This window comes from Folsomia candida, unplaced genomic scaffold (assembly GCF_002217175.1).
Source record: "Folsomia candida strain VU population unplaced genomic scaffold, ASM221717v1 Fcan01_Sc016, whole genome shotgun sequence".
NCBI lineage: Eukaryota > Metazoa > Arthropoda > Collembola > Entomobryomorpha > Isotomidae > Folsomia > Folsomia candida.
The window spans coordinates 3,923,871-3,947,453 of NW_019091208.1; the positions used below are offsets into that span (position 1 = coordinate 3,923,871).

At 40.1% G+C, this 23,583-nt stretch overlaps 1 protein-coding gene across 4 annotated transcripts in view; it reads right to left on the reverse strand.

Annotated features, from left to right (window-relative positions):
* LOC110856555 (acetylcholinesterase) overlaps positions 1–23,583 on the reverse strand; it is a 49,127-nt gene that overhangs the window by 20,621 nt on the left and 4,923 nt on the right. For all 4 annotated transcript variants that reach the window (XR_004836332.1, XM_035857114.1, XM_035857113.1 and 1 more), the window contains exon 2: positions 21,700–22,324. The gene's annotated coding sequence lies outside the window, so the exon portion shown is untranslated. The remainder of the gene's footprint in view (positions 1–21,699; positions 22,325–23,583) is intronic.

The following is a 23,583-nucleotide window of genomic DNA, read 5'->3' on the forward strand; positions in this document are numbered from 1 at the left end:
GTACCGGTATTGATTTGGTAATACCTTCCTACCGGATTGGTAATAGTTTGTTTCTGAGTGGTAAATTTTTAATTACTAAACGGTAATGCCCCTTATTACCAGGGTCGGTAGAGTCATATTTATATGTACTCCGATCAGTAATGATTTACTACCAGTTTTCTAATCCTAAGAGTGTCGTGGTTTTGTTAGCATTACGGGTAGTTCGGAGAGTGGATGCAGCAGTAAACCAAAGCAAACCTTGGGCAAAGTAAACTGAATGTGACGACTCGTTGCTGCTGCTAACCTGGAACTCGCCACTCTTTACAAATATACACAAAGAGCGTGGTATTAGCGGTGGTGGTGGTCGTAGTATGTAGTATAATGTCTGGACCCGGCGCAGAACACTGCACTTTCTCTCACCCCGATCACCACCGAACTTTCACTTTATGTTGCCCGGGTCTTGGACAAATCGTCAAAATCACCATGGGATGGCCCCCTTTGCTTTATGAATATCTCCACCTCGGCCTTGGTCGGGGTGTCCCAGCAGTCACCACTCCAGAGTGGACACGTTTGGACTTTTAAATCATTAAGGAAAGAGACAGTAATGGAATTCGTACAGCGTGGCGAGTCCTGGATTGACCACGAGGTCACCACTAAGAGGATAATGCTGCCATTATTAATTACAATGTCAATCACGAAATTGCCTCCTACTCGGACGGGCATGAGGTGCAAAAATAGATGAATATTCAGAGTACGTAGGCAGACTAACAAGGGAGGTCTCTCATCGGACGCTGACAGATTTTGAGAGACTAGTGTCAATCGATTATAAATTTAATTAATATGAAATTTGCAAATGACACGATCTACCAATGGTTAGGTTTTGCACAGATATTTGAATCCGAAAAAGAGAAAACACGGAGCAAATTTGAAAACTGTAAACTTTGTCAACTTTAGGAGCGTTTTCTCCTGTTCGGATGCAAATATCTGCAGATATTTTGCACATTTGTAAAATCTGCTCATTGGGAGATTGTGCTTTTCGCGAATTTCATCCAATTAAATGTGTACTCGTTTGACTCTAGTTTGCTTAAAATCTGTCAGCATCCACTGGGAGACCTCCCTCATAAGAATACATATCAGCAGACACGGGATTATAAAGATGCAACCGTATGGTGCGGGTTACATACAACAATTATTAATAAACCCAATCAATCAATCAATCTGCTACACGAGGGCTATTATTATTACATATTATGGGCACTTCCTTCCCAATAAACCTTCTCGAGGTAAAACCTTCCGTACGCGGTTGTCATATCATATTCTATAAAAGTTTTGCACAAATAGAAAGTTGAATCGGGAAACTTTACAGTAATTGAAAGACTTGTGGTTTGGTTGGCAATCCATTATTGTACTAATTTCATTTCAATGGAACTTCTTTATCCACGTATTTATTAATGATTAAATTATGGTTCGTTTTCGTTTGGAAAAAGTAAAACCGACTATTACCGTATAATCCGTTTTGAAAATGAATGTCTGCATTAATAAAAATATCGTTTTATTTGAACAAGAAAGCTACATAAATATCTAAAGCTTTAAGAGAAACAGTTGAGGGTCGGGCTGTCTGTCTGGTCCTCAGCTGGTTTAAATGGCTGCTTTCTCCGCTGCTCCTGATACAGCAATTTTACAACCCGTGGCTGCATGGCCACTTTCTCCTTGGCTAAGGCTAAAAATAGAGCTCGTGGGTGGCCACGTTGTAACAGCATCCACCAGAAATAGCAACGCACAAAGAGAATCCCACTTAAAAAACAACTTTCACCCGAACCATCAACATAACACGCTTGCTGCTGTTCTGGGAAATACGGGCAAGGTAAAGATGTTGCTGTTCGCTAAACTTTTCACATTATTTTAAATTGACAGCTGGGCTGGGAGGAGGTGTAAAGTGGTGATGACGAAGGTTCACGTTTTTTTTTCTGGTTGGTGCGTTGCTAACAATAAATTCGGGAATGTATGTACGTGTATTGAAGGTCGAAAGTGGAGATGAGCCGGGTTAAATATTTTAAAGCCCGAGCCGACTAATTTATACACCCGAATCGGGTTACGGGAGGATCCAGGTTTTACTAGAGTGACCCGTAACCCGACCTTTTATAGGTCAGGTCAAGCATTTTAAAACGCAGGCCCGCCTGACCCCGCTAATTTCTGAACCCGAACTGAATACGGGCGGGTTCGGGTTAACCCGTGACCCGATTCTCCTCTACCCGACAGTAATTTGTGTCCGGAATAAGTACCACAAAAATATCTTCATAAATTTCATAAAATTTCCTGTTCATTTTTCCATCAGCTGTTTTTCCTTATCGCCTCAGTCATTCCAATGAGTCCTACAGAGTACAAACATAATTGTGTCAATGGAGCCATATATTTGGGCGAACGACCTTTTCCTCTGCTTGACAGGACAATTTATTAGTCTAGGGTACGACATTTCCTTGTAAATTATACTTGCACCACTACCCACACCAAGAAACAAATAAATGCCGGGCAAATTGCAAATAACTGACATTAACATCCATCCATTACTGTAAACCTTTAAAACTTCATACATACAACTCATGCATGCAGCTTGCCTTCCTTCCCTGCACAGCCGATTTGGATGCAAAATCCCAACAACAAAACCACTTTAGCCTACGAAATGAAAATATCTCGTCAACTCGATTCACCACGGAAGAAAATTACTCATTTATCACCGTCCTTGAGAGAGTCTCAGTTTGTCCTAGTTTGCACCACCACCACCAAAATTTGCTGCACTTACCCTCGCCCACAATCAGCGTAGGACTTGTTTACGATATAAATTCCTATTGTGTGGAGAGAGAAAGCGAGAAATGGGAGAAAATCGATGCATTTTGCCCGCCTATACATAAGGAAATCCTTTCGCTGGACTATTTACATGCTTACATAACACACGAGACGAGTGAAAGTAAAAGATTTTCCCTGTCGTTTCATTCCTCCCCGTGTAAAAAAAGTATGCACACGCCGAGAAGGAAATAAATGGTATGTGGAATGTCGCCTTTTCGATGTCGCCTCCCATCGTTAAAGGAAGTGGGGAGAGGACGACGACGAGGATGCGAAGTTGGAGCGGGACTGACATTAAAACCTATTTTGCCATGAGAATGAGAGCACGACAAATGGGAGACTTTTCAAATTGTCACGCAAAAACGCACCTGCCAGCCAGCCAGGCAAACCAACAATGGACGGAGCACCCACCACCACTAACTATAACAACCTGCCTGCCTTTTCCTGGGGGTGAAAGCGGAAGAGAAAGCTTAGTCGGCAGTCAACTCTATTTAGTTTGGTTGACGTGCTCTATTAGCCCTGCTTTTTGAGTGTGTGGGCTATGATGTGGTGGTGCAGTTAGCCAGTATGCATTACCATTTCCCATTAAATGCGTTATGTTACCAAGCACACGAGTAATAGCGTACTTTTTTACTACGACGATAAGCCATTCAAACGTGCTGACATTCACTAAATGAACGAGGACTGGGTGCACACACTCGCTCGCTGTGTTTAAGGCTTGATAATGTTCAAAAAGAAATTTGTTTCCTAAGTAAAAAATAAGTTGAACGTTTTTTTAGGATATAATTATTGATTTTATTAAGGTTTGTTTGGATATGAGCAGTGTTTCGTTTCTTGCCGGTTTGCTATATTTCTTGCAGTGGAATGCAAGAAACTCAAAAAATGCGAGGTTAAAGAAACTTATAAAAACCCAGTAACTTCGAGGTGCAAGAAACTGGGAGAAAGTGCAAGAAATGTGCGCCATCTAGCCACGTGCCGTATGAAGGATAGCGGCGGGGCGTAGTTTCTCCCGCCTTGCATTTCTTGCGGTCAAAAATACCCGCAAAAAACCACTTTCTCCTCATTATTTCTTGCACTTTGTTACTTTCACCCGCCACACTGGACCTGATATGAATAACATATCAACTTAACAAACCCTAAGTACATATCTAATAGCCCCCTATTTACGTATGCATATGTACATACGAAATAAGTACGTATCTCAAGTACGTACTCATTCCTGAATTGCGTAGGCAAACACTTGTCAAAAATCATACAATAATCTGTCTGTTCTTTCGCCTGACATATTTTCACGGGTGAAAGGATATTTAACATTATTTCTCATCCAAATCCCAACCAACCGAATATAATCGATAGGATTGAGCAAATATATCAAAAGTTCGCGATTTCTGGACGAAGCTTGACTAATGCGCGGAGGCTGGAGTTGGTTGGTTGGTGGGTTAAAGTGTTTTTCTCATTTCGTGGTAGAAGAAGCATAAATTGATCGAAATGACTTTAACAGAGGTTTCCTGCGTCTGGGTTGGCCTGTTAGGCGGTAAGGTCCATATGAACGTACGTACGTGTTCGAGTGCTGGGGAATTCAGGTACTTGGAAAATTATTTCCTCCCAAATGAATCACCAATCTCGAACAAAATTCCTCGAAAGCAATTAAATTATGCTCGATTAGTGTAAACTGTCGCTGACAAACAAGAAGGAACTATGGACCACTCACTTATATGCGCACTCGTCCTAAATTATTATTCTGAGAGGAGAGGATGCAAAGAAATTCTTGGTATTTCATGATGATGATGATAATGACACTACTGGCATTACTTTGATTCTTGGAAGTTAAGACTTACAATGGAAGTTTCCCAGCGTATGCTCTCCGATTTTGACTGAATTATTTTCAATCGATCACAAGTTTAATGAGTATGAAATTTGCAAAAGACACGATCATCGACACGTTTTGCAGAGATCTTTGCATCCAAAGAGAAGAAAACGTGCCAAAAAGTTGATAAATTTTACACTTTCCAAATTTACTGAGCGCTTTCTCCTCTTCCAATGAAAACGTCCCCGCCAAACTTAAGAAATTGGCAGTTAATGTCATTTGCAAACTACATACTGATTAAATTTGCGCATACGTTGGGAGACCTCCAATGCTAGTAATGAAGGTATGTATGCATGTATGCAGACTTCCTTTTATGTACATACACTATCACCAACCAATTCCTTCAACCCAACCGTTCTTGAGCATGCCTCGGTCGGTCCATACATTTGGTGAATGAAAGGACTCTTATTTTTCATAAGAACCTTTTTGAAGATATGTATGTCTGTGCGTGCCCAGGATTTCACTATTCGGACAAAGGATCCCTTTTCAGCGTCGCATTCACCATGTGCCAAGTCAACTCTCCTCAACTGCCAAGGGCTTCAGTCAGTAAAGGTCATTATGAGAAATGGGTTTTGATTTGATGAGGAGTTTTCGCCCAAATAGCTCAACTCCCTCCACGACTTGTTTAGTCCGAGTGAAAGCCAGCCAAGCCAGCTTTCACCCTTGCCAACCGCCGCGTCGTTCCTGGAATGAGTCCTTTCCCTTTGTGTGTCATTATATGTACGACTCTCTTTCATGTCTCTTCTCGGGGAAAATTGTGAGTGAGTATTCAAAATTTTGGATTTTATTTACCAAAGTCTCGCGACCCTTGGTAAGTAAAATGAAATGAAATCTTACTTACTTCCACTTAGTTTGGTTTGGTCTTTTAATGAAGACGGGAGGAGGGAGGAGAGCTTCATCGACTAATAAGGCACTTTGGGAGTTAAGTAAAAGAAGGCTTACTTTTCCTACGTACGTACGTACATCTAAAAGCTAAACCCATCAGCTTTAAGTCTTATTACAGCACCAGCCAGCGACGGCAATGACCATCTCCTAGGTAAGACTAGCACAAAGTCCAACTTCCCAAATTACATCCTCCTCCTCCTTTCCTTGAGATGCTTGCTGGCTCCTCTATTCCCTCGTTGTAAATGGTAAATGGACGTGGACTTAGCATTAGTCCAAGCAAGGCATGGACTTTCCTAGTAAATATTATACCGTGGATGAAATGAAGGACAATCCGGCCATTAGGAATAAGCTCGAGTTAGAGAAGAGAGAGAGAGAGAGAAAGCGGAGCAAGGAAAAGCTTTGTTTTTCGCTCTCCTTCTCTCCCAGGTAAAGTCGCACAATGACAATTTTCTTGATCGTTAGAGGTAAAATCTCCCCCAAAAGTGGGGAGGTGACTTCTTAATGCGTATTAATGGTTGAGGCAAGAAGAAGCGTCGTCTCACCAGCAGCAGCGGCAGTGTTTCGGGTGAAAGTAATCACGTGCAGGAAATGACGGGGAGAAAGTGGTTTTTGCGGGTATTTTGGCCTGCAAGAAATTCAAGGTGGGAGAAACTACGTCCCGCCGATATTAATACTTCACACGATGCGTGGCTAGATGATGCACATTTCTTTCACTTTCTCGCAGTTTCTGGCACCTCACATTTCTTGCACTGTCTTACAGTTTCTTGTACATAGCATTTTTTGCGTTTTTTCATTTTCTTTCAGTTTCTTGTACCCTTCATTCCTTGAGTTTCTTGCACTTTCTCCCAGTTTTTTGCACCTCGCATTTCTACCATTTCTTGGTTTGCAGTGCAAAAATGCGGTTCTTCCTTTTCAGTGCAAGAAATGTAGCAAACCCGCAAGAAACGAAGCACTGCATGGCCAATTTTACTTTGTGGGTTGGCTACCTACCTACTGACTTTCTCTTTATGTACATATAGTCATACGTATATGGACCATCATGATATTCGCATTAGGCTCTCTTAAATAAGAATTGATATCATTTGGTGCTCCTTCCACGGACTTTGTGTGTCTGTCGTGGTGGTGGTCGGGTAGGATTAACCATCAATTTCAATAATTTTCTTTTCCAGCTCCCTCCCGTTTATGGAAAATAAGTTTGTCCTGATTATACAGCAGGATTTGTGTGGTTTTGGTGTTGCAGAAAATGGAACCAAAATGGTAATGAGGCGCTATTGTTTTGTATGTATGTATGTAACTCTCCTCGAGTAGCAGTACTCGAGGAATTGTTATGTAAATATGTATATAGCTACGTGGCTACTTATATAAAGCGACAGATTGGGTATCGATTACCAAGTAATGAATAATTAGAGAGAAAGTGGCTAAAAATACGTGATCGAACCCGTTATGTAAATGTGCAGCGGTTGGTATCATTTTCAATTGATGGTGAACGTACACATCACCACGCTACATGTGCGTCACATATATATTTATAATCGTCACCACGCGGTTATGGGTGACATGTATTTCTTAAAGTGTGCACAGTCCAAAGTTGAACGTTTCGTGTGATTTTTGCCACATTTCTTGCACTGGAAAGCAAGAAACGCAAGATTGCGAGATGCAAAAAACTGGGAGAAAGTGCAAAAAATATGCGCCATCTAGCCACGTGCCCATAACAGATAAAAATACCCGCAAGAAACCACTTCTTACCCTTATTTCTTGCACGTGGTTACTTTCACCCGAAGCACGGGGAAAGTGAACGTGACCATTTTTCGCAAGTTGTTAATCTTTCATGCGATCATTCCACCACCACCTCGGGACAAAGAATGGATTTTAAAAAGACAAAAATACGAATGACGTTTGAAGAGTTACAATAATGGATCGATTTGCTCAGATTAAAGATAACACACCCGCCAAGGAGTGAGTATACGGTTGGATTGAAAAGTCTGCTTAAACCCCAAGGTGTGCAGCTTTAGGAATAATAAATCTATTCATAGTAGTAGGATTCTAGCCCATGGGCTAAAACCGCATTCGCTACAAATATTAATGAACCCGCCAACCTCCAAAAATACCCTAGATCCAATTCCTCCATCGTAGAAATAGCTGCATCAACCAATTGTAAAGTGAAGTTCGGCTGCCAACGGCTCATACCTTTGAAACTGTCAAACAAATCTGGTCTACATTTCACCACCTTTCACTCAACTTGCAGTGTTTCGGGTTTGCTACATTTCTTGCACTGCAAACCGAGAAACGTAGGAAATGCGAGATGCAATGAACTGGGAGAAAGTGCGAGAAATATGCGCCATCCAGCCAGGCACTGACGTAGTTTCTTGCAGGTCAAAACACCCACTTTCTCCCGTTGTTTCTAGCACGTGGTCACTTTCACCCGAAACACTGCCCGTCTACACCGTAGTCTGGATGAACTTGACGTAGGTTCCATACATTCATAAACATGCAGACAAGGTTGTTAATTGAAGGGTACAATACTTTCCACCTTACCAATTAGAAGATGGATTGACAAAATATTACTCAAATTACAACATGCCCCACCAGACCACGTCCTCCTTTCCTTTTCCACTCGCATAATCAATCATCAATCACTTTGAATTCCCAATAGGTAACTGCGGCGGAAAGTGTCATACACGAGTTTTTTTGGGGGGATGGAGACACAAAGTAAAAAAAGAATAGGTTAAAATCGATACATAATTTAAACAAAGTACTCCCATCAGTATAGTTGACAAGGACAAGTTAGTTGGACAGTCAGGCTGTGCTTCCAGTGACCGCGGACAGAGGGACAATGTCCCCACGGTTATTCAATGTCCCCATCATCTTCCCATGTTATGAAAACCCCTCCCTCCCCTATCCTGCAATGTTAATGTCCCCACGGCTTCCGCGGCCACTGCACAAGTGTGTACTTTAGCCGAGGGGATATTAAATAGTTGGTGGCGTTTTCCCCAAAGTGGAAACACATCCATCCGGCGTCGATCCTCAATGTGTTCTTTCTTGGCGTCGCCGTTGACGTAGTTTTTCCTCAGCCGAAATTCAGGTGAGTCTAAGAATATCAATCTGACTCTGGGATGTACGTCACATTAAGGTGTGTGTGTAACGTGCAAGCTGAGCAACCACAAAACCAACAGGAGCAATGAGCTTATTCGAAGAAGACAGGTATTGTGCTCTAAAATAATATTCTGTCGTATTATCATGATGTTAGTCTAGTTATGTAAATATATTCTAAAATAAAATAAACGGTTACAACGTGTAACGAAAGGGTGAAAGAAGTGTGTCATAATACGTCAAAATGAATATCGTATTGTTTTTACCCGTCGAAAATATATTAAAATTGACACGTCTGACGTACTTTCGACATTTGTGACCGTTAACCTCATTCACACGGTCACCGGGGTCTTGCAGATCAAACCGGGTATCATATGTAAATGTATTCAGTAATCAAAATTTGTTAAAATTGAGACGTCTGAAATATTTTGACATTAGTGATATGCATCAAATTTAACATTTGTTGACCTTTGTGTGACATTTTTTGACCTATTTGACCTTAACGGGAGTGACCTACAGTGACCTACCATCTTCGAACTCACCCTGCGCCTTGAGATTAACAATTTACGTTGAAAATTTCGATTTCCAAAAAATTGTTAAAAGTCCTGATTTCCTGATGATGATGCGAGTTCAGCATCGAAAGCTTGAATAAACTGCTTTTAAACCACACCCATGTATTCCGACGAAGCTTCCTCGAAAATTTCATGTTTATATGACTTTATTCTCGCGTTATCAGGCCAACGGTCAGGCAGACGGACATAACGCTCCTATACATAAAATACTTTCACCCCTTAATAAAGCCTGGTCATGTTATTTAGTTGATAACATATTATTTAAAGTGAGCAAACCTACTTTGCCCCAACGCACTACTACTCCTCGTCGCAATTCTCGCAATTATACATAAATGTATCCCACATGAACCGTTAAATCGATTTCAAATTTTTTACGTAACAAATTACCTGCAATCGTCAATCATACTTGGAACACAATCAGGTCACACTCGTTGACAATTCATGCATTCCTCATGAATCCAGTTCACTTGTGCTCAATTCACAACAAGCATATGTACACATGTGTCCCATTATATTCCGCTTATCTCGCCCTGTCAATTGCAATCGGCTCATCAAATATATAATACTTTCGGACCAGACTGCGCCGCCACATGCACCGCCGTTCACGTTAACCACTCCTCCAAACGAAACTTGAAACTTCTTCGGCACACACTCGAAGAGTTGAAATTTATCACAAATATTAGTGAACTTCTTAGTTAGATGAATATGCAAATATAGAAAGTGAACCACTTTGTCCCGGATTGGACTACAGAGAAAGAGAGAAACAATCAATAAAGTAAATATGGATGAATGATGCTCATTAGACTTCTTTGTTATGGTCAACATTATTCATTCAAGTTTTTTTATTATTTGCAGAATTTCTTGTGCCATTCATAAAGTGAAAGTTTGTACGATTACAATAAATAAATTGAAGGTGTATTTTCCATTCAATTGTGCAATTTTAAACAGATTGTAATGATTCTTGCTGGGTTCGGATCCGGTTTAAGAGAATATTTAAGTTCTATACGTTGCTGCTGGCAAGCAGTATTTCGTTTCTTGCGAGTTTGCTACATTTTTTGCACTCGAAATCAAAAAAATGCAAGAAATGCAGGGTGCAAGAAACTAGGAGAAAGTGCAAGAAATGTGCGCCATCTAGCCACGCGCTGTATGAAGTATAGCGGCAGGGCGTAGTTTCTTGCGCTTTGAATTTCTTGCAGGTCAATATATCCCTGCAAGAAACCACTTTCTCCCTGCTATTTCTTGCACGTGGTTACTTTCACCCGAAATACTGCTGGCTCTACGAAGCTAAATGACCACCCGTTACCTTCCTCAGCTCTTGAGACACTTGACTTGAAAGGTACGTACGATGACGGAAGCAGATCTGCCAAATGACGTGATCGAATGAGACATTTCGTGCCCCATCCAATCTAAAGTTTTAACAAGGCGAGAAAGCTCTTTCAACAAGGAGCCATAATAGCTGAAGGGTAAAGTTAGGTCCAAAGTGAGTGAGTGAGTGAGTGGAGGGTGTTATTAAGTAGGCGAGGAAAAACCCTTATAAATTTTTAATGAACTTCCTCACCAATTAATTGGGCGATGTCACAAGAGACACGACTTTCCCCAGTGGGACGACATAATCACTATTTGGGGTTTTCATTAAGAGTTGTTTTTGTAAATTAAAAAAATAGTTGGTTTATAAATATTTTTTAAAGTTCAAATTTTAAAAAATAGATTTATTTTACTATATTTAGTTCCAATTACTGTTCGTTCACAAAAAAGGAATAAAAAATTCTGACAGGTTATCTGGCAGAGTTTGTTTACATGATGCAAAAAAAATTAATTTATAAAAATTTTACGGACGTTTGTCTCTATTTTGTTATACGGACAGTAGCCGTAGAGTTTTTTAAGTCAATTTTCAAGAATATACATACAAACTCGTCGTAAATACTACTTTTTTTTAGTCCTAACGATGCAACCTCACCATGAATACCCTCATTGTCCCGCATGATTAAAATAACTTGAATTTTGAAGTGTTCATCAAGAATTTTCATGCACAAGAAGCCTTTCTCTTTCTCTCTTGACTGGCGATAATGTTTCTGGATCGATATGCCTGTAAAAATATTACTGAATGAGTATGCAGACACCTGGTTCACATTCATCAAACTTTTTTTGAAGCCTGCCTTCGTGACTTGCTACTGCTGGTGCTGACGACCTCGCGGATCCTCATGTTCGTCAAGGGGTGCCCGGATTTCCTCCTAGCCCACATAATTTATCTCGTTTTTAAACATCATTTATGCCACCGGACTAAAAGAGAGGCTTGCACTTTTCGCAGTGTTTCTGGTACAAGTAGATAATAACCACGTGCAAAAAATAACGGGGAGAAAGTGGTTTCTTGCGGGTATTTTGACTTGCAAGAAATGCAAGGCGCAAGAAACTACGCCCCGCCGCTATACTTCATACGGCACGTGGCCGGATGGCGCATATTTCGTGCACTTTCTCCCAGTTTCTTGCACCTTGCATTTCTTGCATTTCTTATGCTTTCCAGTACAAAAAATGCAGCAAACCCGCAAGAAACGAAACACTTCACCCTGAATATGCATATCCCTAACTATGTATTTATATATCTCCATCCACGTAAAAAGAAAGGGAACCAAAACCCTGTATAAAATGCCTTGTTGTCTTTCCTGAAATAAGTTCACGTTCCATCAGTCTAGCCAATGCAAACCTTTGTGTGTGTGTGCGGCAGAAGAAGAGGAATGTGTCCCAAAAAATGTACCAATCGATCACGCCACTTCCCATGCAGCGTGGTATCCCACTTTCCCATCCGCCAAGGAAATAAAATATCACCATTCCATCCATTCCATCCTCATACTTACGACGACGAGATAGGCAGCCAGCCGACTCTGCTGCTGCCGTTATTGATGGAAGGATTTCACCCACTTTCTCCTACTTTCCTTCTTTCCTTTTTGTACGGCCACAACGTCTCAGAGGAGAAGAAATTCGACCTCTTTTCTTCCTGCCTGCCTCCAAATGACATGTTGTTAGTGGTGCGCTTTGTGCTCAACCTCTCACACTGCGCGACTACTTGTTATTCTTTGTTGATGTGCATAATACTAATGTGCACGGCGATAGGCGAGGAAATACGGATACATATACTACTTTCTCCCCCTGCCTGCATGTGTTTACCCACTACAACTTTCACCACGTAGGCAGGTCGTCGTCGCAGAGAGTAATAAATAGCTCAACTCGTTCAAATCCCCTAATTTTGGCAATTCCGAAAAGCTTTTTCTCTCTACGAGGAGGGGGAACCTTGGTGAATCAAAACTTGAAATAAAATGCTAAATAACGCAGTCGAGTGGATGTATGTATGTAACAATGGAGGTGTTACAGCGGTTGCGATACGATTTTGGGTAAACGAGTGGCAATCGATGGCAAATTTTGTTAGTACGAAATTTGTAAAAGATATGATCTTCTAATGGGCAGGTTTGGCGGAGATATTTGCATCCGAAGAGGAGAAAACGAGCCGTAACGGTGATAAATTTTGCACTTTCCAAATTTTCTGCCCGCTTTCTCTTCTTCGGATGCAAATATCTCTGCCAAACGTGCCCATTGAGAGATCGTGTCTTTTGAAAATTTCATATCAATTAAATTTGCGATCGATTTACACCAGTTTGGTCAAAATTGGATCGCATACGCTGGGAGACCTCGATCCTGAGTGCGACGACGACGATGACGACGAGGAGACCATTAAAATGGAAAAAGAGACTCATCTCCTCTCACAAGTACTTACTTCCATGTTGTGCTAACTTTGAAATAATGCAATTATGAAATGTGGAAGGGACTCCTCCGATCGTGGAGTGTGTCACCTCTGGCCCATCCCTCATAAATATTCCAAAATATAAAATTTATGGATGAGAAGCTCCCAAGGCCGCGTTGTCGTCGGTAGGAAAAAGTGTCTCCCAACGAGCACACGAGGAGGGATTGGACCTGACACGACCCAGCCTAATTTCGCAGTTCCGCGTAGAATACGTCGTCCTCCTCCTGCCAACCATTCGAGGAGAGGGGATCCCATTTAGAATTCTTCGGTTGGACACAAGGTCCCAAAGCTGCGAGAAGAAAATGCGGGGCGAGGAATGGTGCATTGCTGGTGAAAGTCTGCTGCTGAAAGACGACCGGATTCCACCACTGAATACAAACTGGTGGAGCCAGCTCTAGATCAGAGTCTGGTGAAAACAACACCTCACCACCATCGCACGCCATAGGATACTTTTACTACTTTCTCTCTCCAGTTCTACACCATAAGTTCGGCATAACAGGCTCTAAAAGAAACATGGAAATCTATGTAACAAACAAGCAAATGGGCTGGGTTTCGCGATTCGATGCGCTCTCCTGCCTTGTACATAACACGGATATACAACACGTCCATTAGGGCAGGCCTTTCCCCACCAACAGTGTAAGTTGCCGTATATTCAAAGATAAAACTGATTTTAGTAGGTCATATAGTTTCCCAACGATAACTGGCCCACTCACCGGTGCTGCTCAACATTTTTTCCTGTTTAAGTAGAAATTACTCAAGGAGAGAGGGAGAAAGCAGCTTCAGGACAACATGTGTTTGCCTGGGAGTGTTACCTGTGAGGAGAAAAATGTCGTGATGAAGGTCGCCACCCGACAAGAAAAAACTTAAGCTGATCGTTACTCTGAGGAGGGGACTGTCAGTCGTCTGTCAGTCTTTATATTCCCTCATTCTCAATTCATGTCGACACATAAGTAAGAGTACAAGCATGTATGAAGTGTATCTATCTACATATGGATACACTCTTAGAAAACTGGTATTAAATCATTACTGAGAGTACATATGTATGTGACTCTTTCGGCACGGTAACAACGGACAGTATCCTTTAGTAATGTTGTAGTCATGAAAAATTTACCAGTCAGAAACAAACTACTACCAATCCGTCAGGAAGTTGTTACCACATAAATACCAGTATGGAGTATATATCCGACTCTACCAGATTTTTAACAATGTATACACTCTAAAAAATCCGGTGACAAAGGCAATCATCCACTCTGGTGATCGAGGTTGTAGCATTTCGGTGTTATTTGTAGTACGCTTATGCTCGGTAATAGACTTTCACCTCGCTTGTTATGGGCTGTTTCCACATATTTACTCCGCTGTTACTGAGCGATGACATATTATCACCACCATAGTAACATAGGTAATAATCCGGGGTAAAATTTCTTAGAGTGTGCATACACACGAACCCACCAACCTGATCCATAATCCGTGTACATTTTCCTCCGCATATTTTCCTTCCCCGAATATGTTTGTCTGTTTGTGTGTAACGGCACGTAACATATTTGGCCCGTGTGTGGTAAGCCTGGATATTATCTGACCTAATGCATACATAAGTAAAGAGAGGAGCGACTAAAAGGGACGGATAAATGGGAGTTAGTAAGCATGACGGCACAAACAAGGCGGATGGAGGGAAGCAAAGTAAAGTCGCAGTCAAAGTCAATTATAGTTGGTGAAATAGCTGGAAAGGGAAAGTGACACTGACACCGTTGCTTGAGAGTCAGCCCGGCTCTCATGACTCCGGCCTGACTCAATGAATAGCGGAGAAAGTGAGAGAAAGTGATCCGCTCTGGTGATTTGAGAGATGAAAATTTTCTATCTCATTTTGTACCTTTTCTCCACACAAAATGCACTTCAAGAGACTTTTAGTTTTATCAAATGTAGGTAGGTAGGTACATACTTTTCCCTAATATATTCTACATATAATAAACAGAGGGCGGATATGTATTTATTTTCAACATTTATTTTCAACATTCTCATTTTCTTTTTCATTTGATGACTGAACCGACCGTCAAACTTTGTGGGTGTCTTCCCTAACTCGCATGGAGCACAACAATTTCAAAATATTCAAATTATAAATATTTTGCATATTTTTTCAAAAATATTTTCATATTTATTTTGTAAAGGTCTCAACGATCCGGTACGAACGGTTTTTGCTCAATGAAATTTCGACTACAAAAAATCTAGAGCATTATACTTAGAAATATGTATTTTGCGAAAACTTGAATTTTTTTTAGTTCATACTACGTAAATATTTTGACGTTTTTTTTTAAAATAAATATTAAATACATATGCATACCAGCGATTTTTCGTAAATACATATCCGCCCTGTGATTACCTCCAAGTGCGGAAATATTTTAATGGTGGCAATTTATTTATTCAATATTTTCCATGTTGTCGAATTTGTCGTTTGCTATATAAATTTCCACACTTAAATCGACAAACAATCCTTACATTTTGAACCACCATTATTTGATAATGACACGAATTTTCAGCCCTGAATAATCATTGTGTGCCCGCCGAACAAGAATAAAACTCAAATGTTGGGAAAGAAATTGGCATTGTTGTTTCTATTACGAGGAAACTTTTCGTCATTTTTTCTCCGTTATCATTATCATTTTGTGTCACAAATTCAAAAAGTTTGTGAAAAGTTGAGACAAACTTATTCTAAACACTTTTCCCGTGTTATATGCAAAATAGGAGGGAGCAAATGGAGGGGAAAATAAGTTGAGGAAACATGAAACTTGGCAAAGGTTGAGGAGAAATGGAGAGAGCTCGGATGTCTGTTTTTCTTTCTAAAAAATTTAATAAACTTTGTAAATAAAATTCCGAAAGGGTGCTTTCCTTCCGTCCAAGTTGGAAAATGACACCCTTTTCATTGGAATGAAGGCCTCACACGTGCAAAGGAATGTAGGCACACTCTTAGAAAACTGGTATTAAATCATTACTGCCCGGAATACATGTATATTTGGCTCTACCTGCACTAGAAATAAGGGGCATTAGTAATGTTCTAGTAATGAAAAATTTACCCCTCACAAACAAACTACTACCCCTCCGGTAGAAAGTTATTACCAAATCAATCCCAGTACCGAGTATATATCTCACTCTACCCAATTTTTAACAGTGTGTCATGCCGGGTCATGCCATCGTAATTTATGTAACAAGACACAACAATTTCTTATTTTCTCCTTCAAATGTCTAACCTCACTTGAACAATACAACTCATCAATCACTCCCAGAAATGAAACGTAGTCAGTCAGTCGTCCTGGTCGTGGTCTTACAAAAAAGTATGTATGTAGGTAGGTAAGAAACTGGAAGATTTGACTATTCTAAAAAATCCTGTGGCATCATCTCACTCTCTCTCATCCTCTTATCGTGCCTCACTTTCTCTGGGTGAAAGCTGCACACTAAACATACTCCTAGTAGTGCTATGCATATGTACATACACATCAACACCACGCCACGCCAATGTATCATCATCCCTCCTCTCTTGTTGGTAAAGAAAGTTTGAAATTGAAGTTTTAGTTTCGAGATCTCTTTGCTGACGATATTTCGCGTACGTACGTATCTTATCACGGCGTCTGTCTGAGATCTGAATATTTTATTCGGCTCTCTCGGCCCGAGAGGAGCCAAACCAAACCCAAAAACCAACTCTCACTTCTTCTTCTCTCTGATGTTCAGCTGCCAAACGTGCAGAACGTGAATGTACGAATGTACGAATGGGAGTGAGTGAGTGCAGTGTTGGCAAAGTTTTTCTGTGGAGGCAAGTCTCACGACCAAATTGACACGCTTGGTGGCTTTTCCTCTCGTCTACTTCAATTTTGAAATACTTTATCGCATGTTGTACGAGGGAACAATTTCGTGCAGTGAGTTCCTTCCTGGAGGAAGTTATCCTATGTAATGAACACCGCGTCGAATTCCTTCAGACATTACAATAATGAAATACATTACGTCGTCCGCCATATCGATTTCCCGCTTGATTACTGTAATCCCACGGAGTTAGCAGATTTTGAAACAAACGTAATTACAATGTTGTGTGTGAGAAGATTGACCAGGGTTTAATTACCGGGTTGGGGTTGAGAGAGGTGTGGGAAATTCGTAATTTTGACGGGTGCTGGGCTGCTACTTATGTATGTACATATGTTTTAAACAAGGATTGTTCTACATTTGGGATTGTTAACTGATTAAAATTATAACGTGTACATTCATACGGTTACATACACTCTTAGAAATCCGGTATTAAAATAATAACAGGAGGTATTCATACTTGTACAGTACAGTAATAGCTCGGTATTAAAGTTTTACCGTATTGGTAATAAATTTCTACAGATCGGTACAATTTAACACCGATAAATCAATGCCTGCTTGACTATGTCAGATTTTTAAAAGTGTAGAAAATTTCAATGTATGCAAAAATTATGCAAATTAAGAAAAACATAAGTTTTATCTGATTGGCACGTTGTCTCGAAAATCAGACAACATTCGAAACAAGATCCGAGACTAATTGGGAGCACATAATCAAAATAATGCCCATGAAATGTATAACATATGTAACTTTCACCTTATGTATAAGGACCTCCACTATTACGACCAAACTCTGCACGTCAACAATTCCCCGACCACTTTGGAAAATAAACTCGGCGACACCCAACGAAACACTGGGAAATATCTGCATCTTGTTTTCCCAACCGAAAAATGTACGTACGCCGAGAGATTGACAATAGACCAAGATTTCAATCCAGGTCGTCACAACGGGAGACCTTTCCCTGCTGAATACTAACACGTTATTCCGCACTCTTCGTGTGCATGCTAAACTGGATTAAACAAGTCTACCTCACTCCGGGATAACGTATGTACAAATTCATGCCCAGCAGCGAACGAGTTTGAGACGAATGTTTTGAAAATATTTATTTTGATCAAAACACATCCACTTCCTAACGAGCATTAGAACGAGGTGGTGATTACAGCGATGCCATACATATTTATGTAAACTCAGGGTTTCGGGTGGGAGTAACCACGTGCAAGAAATAGAGGGGAGAAAGTGGTATTTTTACGGGTATTTCGACCTGCAAGAAATGCAAGGTGTGAGAAACTATGCCCCGGCGCTTTAATTCATAGGGCACGTGGCTAGATAGCTCAAATTTCTTGCATTTTATCCCAGTTTCTTGCACCTCGCATTTCTTGAATCCCAAATTTCTTTCTTTTCTTGCAGTTTCGTGCACCTCGCATTTCTTGTGTTTCTGACACTTTCTTGCATTTGTTTCCTTCCTATGCAAGAAATATATCAAACCCGTAAAAAACGAAACCCTGCACGGACTGGATTTAGGAATCAGTCGAAATAACAAGGATATGCACATACATAAATGAGACCACCTATTTATCACACTTTCACCTCTATTCCCAAGGATGCCCATATGTACCTCGCACCATGTATGCTACCAGTTATCTCCTTCATTTACCTCGTCGCCGTCCTGGTCGTCGTCACGATCGTGATGATGCTCATCATCACCGTCGTCATCTCTCCCAAAAGCAATTAGTCGCTCAACTCATCACTTCATCTCCATTCAATCCCACTTTTGCAGAAGTGAAACTCAATCCTCTGGGACAACCTGGATCCATCCGCATCATCCTCCTCATCCCGCTCGCTCCGTGAGTGAGAGTCAGTTATGAGAGATGCCAGACTCATTACTCTCTCACTCCCACTTCCACTTTCAAGTGTGTTTTAATTTCCTTCAACATTCTCTCTTTTGATATTTGAATAATAATAATAATAACGTTAATGAGATGTGATCCGATTTAATGAACCAGCAGGTTTGATTAATTCTGGGAAACTTTGAGATTTTGTTTTGCTTTCTCTCGTTTTTTTTAAATTGGTCTAAATTATTTGTATAAGGCATTCTCTCTTTTGATTTTGAATAATAATAATAGTAATGAGATGTGATCCGATCTAATGTACTCGCAGGTTTGTAGCACGTGGCGTGATTAATTCTGGGAAACTTTGAGATTTTTTTTACTTTCTCGTTTTTTTAAATTGATCTATGTAAATTCTGTATACAACAATTATTCTTTCTTTTAATATTTGAAAAATAATAATCATAATAATCGTAATGAGATCTAATCCAATCTAATGAACCAGCAGGTTTTTTGCATCACGTGGCGTGATTAATTCTGGGAAACTTTGAGATTTTTTTTCCTTTTTAAAATTCTGTGTATGCCAGTTTCAATTTTTTTCCTCGTGTCAGATTAGATTTGCCTATACATATTTATTTTGAGAAGAGAAGCAGGCAATTTCCCAGGTATCATGGTTTCATCACAGGAAAAGAGGAAGAAGAAGACGTGAGTTGTGTTAGTGGGTGCCTGCCCAGGCCGAGGGAAGAAGAATAGATGGTGAAAGTCGTGAAAGTGAAAATCGATAATTGAGGAGGAACGTAAGACCAAAGGAGCCTAATAACGAGTCAAAGTCAGTCTGGAGTATCCTTCTCAAACCAAGTTACGTTTTCCAGCTTCACGTACATACATACATTTCTTCCCTCGTACATGCATATTCCGTCGTCCGTGATCCATATTTTCGTGATCTATCTGCCAGAAAGATTTCCAATTTTGCAGCTTTCCCTATTTCATTTCATCCTGGTAAATAAGGGGCAGGCGGAATATGTGTGAAAGTGAGTGAAGGATTCATATTCATGCCCATCAGCCAGCGGTGGGTTGAGTGAGTGAGTGAGTGAGAGAGAAGGGGCAAATATATGTCAATCAGACAGAGGTCGAGCTGATTTTCGGAATGATGCCACATAGGAATTATTACTGGGTTGATTTTGCATATGTTTTTACGGTGTATGGAATTATACACTTTTCTTTCTTTGCTTCTACAAATTTTACCAGGATTCAGGATCTATGTATGCTTTAATTTAAACAGAAATTAACGAAACGTAGCTATATGGTGAAACAAGTAATTTCCCAAAAAAATGTGACCACACCCCCTGACCTCGAGGGAGGGGGTGGTCCAATTGACTCCAAAAGTTGATAGCATCTGAGATCATATTTACGATGCCGCAAACCGATCTCGATTATCTCGACCCGTTTTCTCGCGTTATCCTGCCGACGGACAAATGAACGGACAGACAGACGGACAAACTTTGTGCTTAATAGGGTTTCACTATATAATTATGTGGACGTGGTTGCTTAAGGTTTCATACTTCACTTCACTCCTTTGTAACCTGCACCAGAGTTAAAAAATTACAACATTGGCGCAAGTTCCCAAAAAGTGAAAGCATAAACCCACCTTTCCAAAGAATTCTGAATAACCATATAAGCACATACACACCAAAGTCCGTGCAGGTTTACTTCGTCAAGGTATTTCTTTCATCCTCCCTTTTGCCCACACAATAATAATAATAAATATCTGTGTATGCATTCATGTGGAAATGGGGACAAGTGATTCGCTTTCTCCTTCTTCCACTAAAAGCAGAGCGAAAGAGAGAGAGAGCTTCGTAATCCTGGCCCAAACTTGAATCAAACCACTCGGCTTGCAATTACAATCAGCCTTTTTGATCATTCCTTTGTACGAGGAGAGTAGCAGCAGCATTATGAAGAGAAAGAAGGAAGGAAGCCGGAGAGAGAGAGCTCTGTGTGCGTATCCTTACATACAAATTCCCTCCTTTTCCCTTATAATTATCAGTTCTATAGAAATTCATACCCTTCACAAACGAGGAGTAAGTAGTCACTAGTGCTGTACACACAAACACAGGCCCAGTTTCCTGAGTACACCAATGGAGAAAGCCTTATTTGTACGTATGCACGAGATTTTCAAGAGTTTTTCCAGCTCGTGGTTTCATTTTTGGTTGGTAGTTTGACTATAAGGATTGCAAACCTGTGCCAATTTTTTGTAATGGGGATTTCGAATTTTCCGATTATCAATTCGGATTTAAATCGGTTTTGAAATCATTTCAAAATTGTAGGTATTGAAGAATTTTATGCACGTTTTTATCCAACATTTATGGATCGACTATGTAATCCTGCATGTGAGTAATAAGTAATCAAACGTGTCGTACTGGGAGAATAATTTTAACCTCTCACCTTCACATTTTGACTTCCTTTTGATGTGTGGTGGTAACTGTGGGGTTTCGTTGGTTCTCAATGCTTTGATTCTATCAAAAGGGTTAAAAATAAAGACGAAAACAAGGCGCTTTCGCTCGTTTAAAGCTTCGCCGAAAATCCAATTTTACTCAGATTTTTGTAATTATTGCCCCAGTTGCTTTATCAATTTCAAGATCTAATTTTACTTTTTGAAATTATAATTTAACGGCATTTGGAAAATAGAAGTTATGGCGCTAGAATAATTACATACATATTTTATATCGGCCAAGGAATTATCTTGCAATCGACGTCCAAAAAGTGCATGCATTCTGAGTCAGCCCATGTATTGGCCTTGCAAAAAAATTAACCTGTTTCAACTTAATTTATGAAATGATGATGAAATGATGATGAAATGAAACGATTTCTAAAATCCAAATTTTGTTTCTTTGAAGTCCGGATAACTCGAATTCGCAAAAACCAGATTTCCAATCCCAACTAATAACACGCCTCTATCTTTATCTTCACCATGCTTATTAATATCAAACCAAAACAAAGGTGCTTACCCAATCCGATTTTCTGCATTGCATTTCACTCAACTCAGATGTCCATTAATTACTCGGCGAGTTGACGATGACGATAACGATGACGATGATAACTTGGCAGAGCTGAAGTACCCAGGAAGACGACAACCACTACGACTTGCTCCTCTCTCTCGCGAAACTTTCTCCACCCGAAAAGTCCCAGTGTTTTGTCTCCGTATTACGTAAGTAAGTAATGGCAGTAATCACTCGTAATAATTTTAGCACATGTGTCTCACACAGTCATTCAAAATAGTACGGGCAGGTAAGTAGGTAGATATGTATGTCGGTAGTTAGCTTTCTGCTGATTGGTCACACAATAAAGGATGCGAAGGGGTCGTGATTGCTGTAAACCTAATGAACACTGAAGCCCCGTACTTAACAATATTTATGTATGTAAATATCTCCCTTTTAGTAAAACTGATGTATATCAGCTTCGTCTACGAGTGCAAAGTACGCGTATACACTTAGTCTCTGTCCTCATCGTTCCATTAAATTACAATTCGAGGTGATTTTTTAGCACAAATTTAATTTTCCAGGTGACTTTTTTTAGTATCAGGACATTTTCCCCCCTGCTTTCCGACACGATCCCGAGAGGGAAAAGAAGAACCTGGAAAAATACAAGAGAGAAGGATTTAGAGTTTTAATGAAATATTAAAGTCTGACCTTTAATATCCATCCGGAGAAATATTTATTAGCCAAAAAGAGGGAGGAAGGAAGGAGAGAGAGAGAGAAAGAAAGAAGAAAGCACTTTTCTATTCCATCTAAACTTCTGACGCCAAGAGCATTAAATGTGTAGTGACATTAAACAAAAACTTTCCCGCATCAAGAGCAAATAACGCGAGACTTTCTCCCTTTCCGTATTCTGGTCGGCCTACTTTCACCCGATCCATTAGTCGTAGAATTTTAAATTAAAACATTCCACTTTTTCTCAACCAAGCCACGCCACCAAAACCTACACCAACGTGGCAGCCTTGCTTGCTTGGGTGGAGGATGGGGGGAGAGAATTAATCCAATGAAGTAAAAGTGGAATGGATGTGGACGTAAATGATGGGCTTACACCGGATGGAAATAGGATATGACTTGCATATGGACTAACTGAATTAAATATGAAACATCATTTTACTCCTACAGCTCCTCCTCCTAGAGTCCTCTTTATCCAAGTAGATTTGACTACACGGTTAAAAATCTGGGAGAGGAGGGTATCTACTCGGTACTGGGATTAGTTTGGTAATAACTTGCTACCGGAGGGGTAGTAGTTTGTTTGTGAGGGGTAAATTTTTCATTACTAGAACATTACTAATGCCCCTTATTTCTAGTGCAGGTAGAGCCAAATATACATGTATTCCGGGCAGTAATGATTTAATACCAGTTTTCTAAGAGTGCATTTGTACCGCTTTCACCCACTTTATTTGGCTGGATGCATACCGAAATCTCAAAAAGCGTGAAAACAAAATCAATTCAGACACATTTTTTGCCGTGTGAATACAAACCTTTGAATTTTATTTGTATGTAATTGATTCCAAACTTTTACTATCATTACACCACGTACGAACCTAATTACGTATGTACAACCCTCCATTTTCAACAGTATATTTGCATAAAGCCACCTAAATTAGTTCATGCAAATATCAATGTATTGAAACCAAAATGAGAACCCGTGTAATTGAATCTGGCCGAATTACAAAGGACCCAAATTAAATAGAAATTAGATCAATCTTAAAATTAGGAGAATTACCCGGGTAGAAAATTTTGTCATTTATTTGTAAATTATTCTTCTCCTTCTTCCCAACTTTTGTCGAATGAAAGTTGGACTCAATTTGATTTTAATAGATTGAGAAATTCAATTTCGGATTAAATTAATACTTT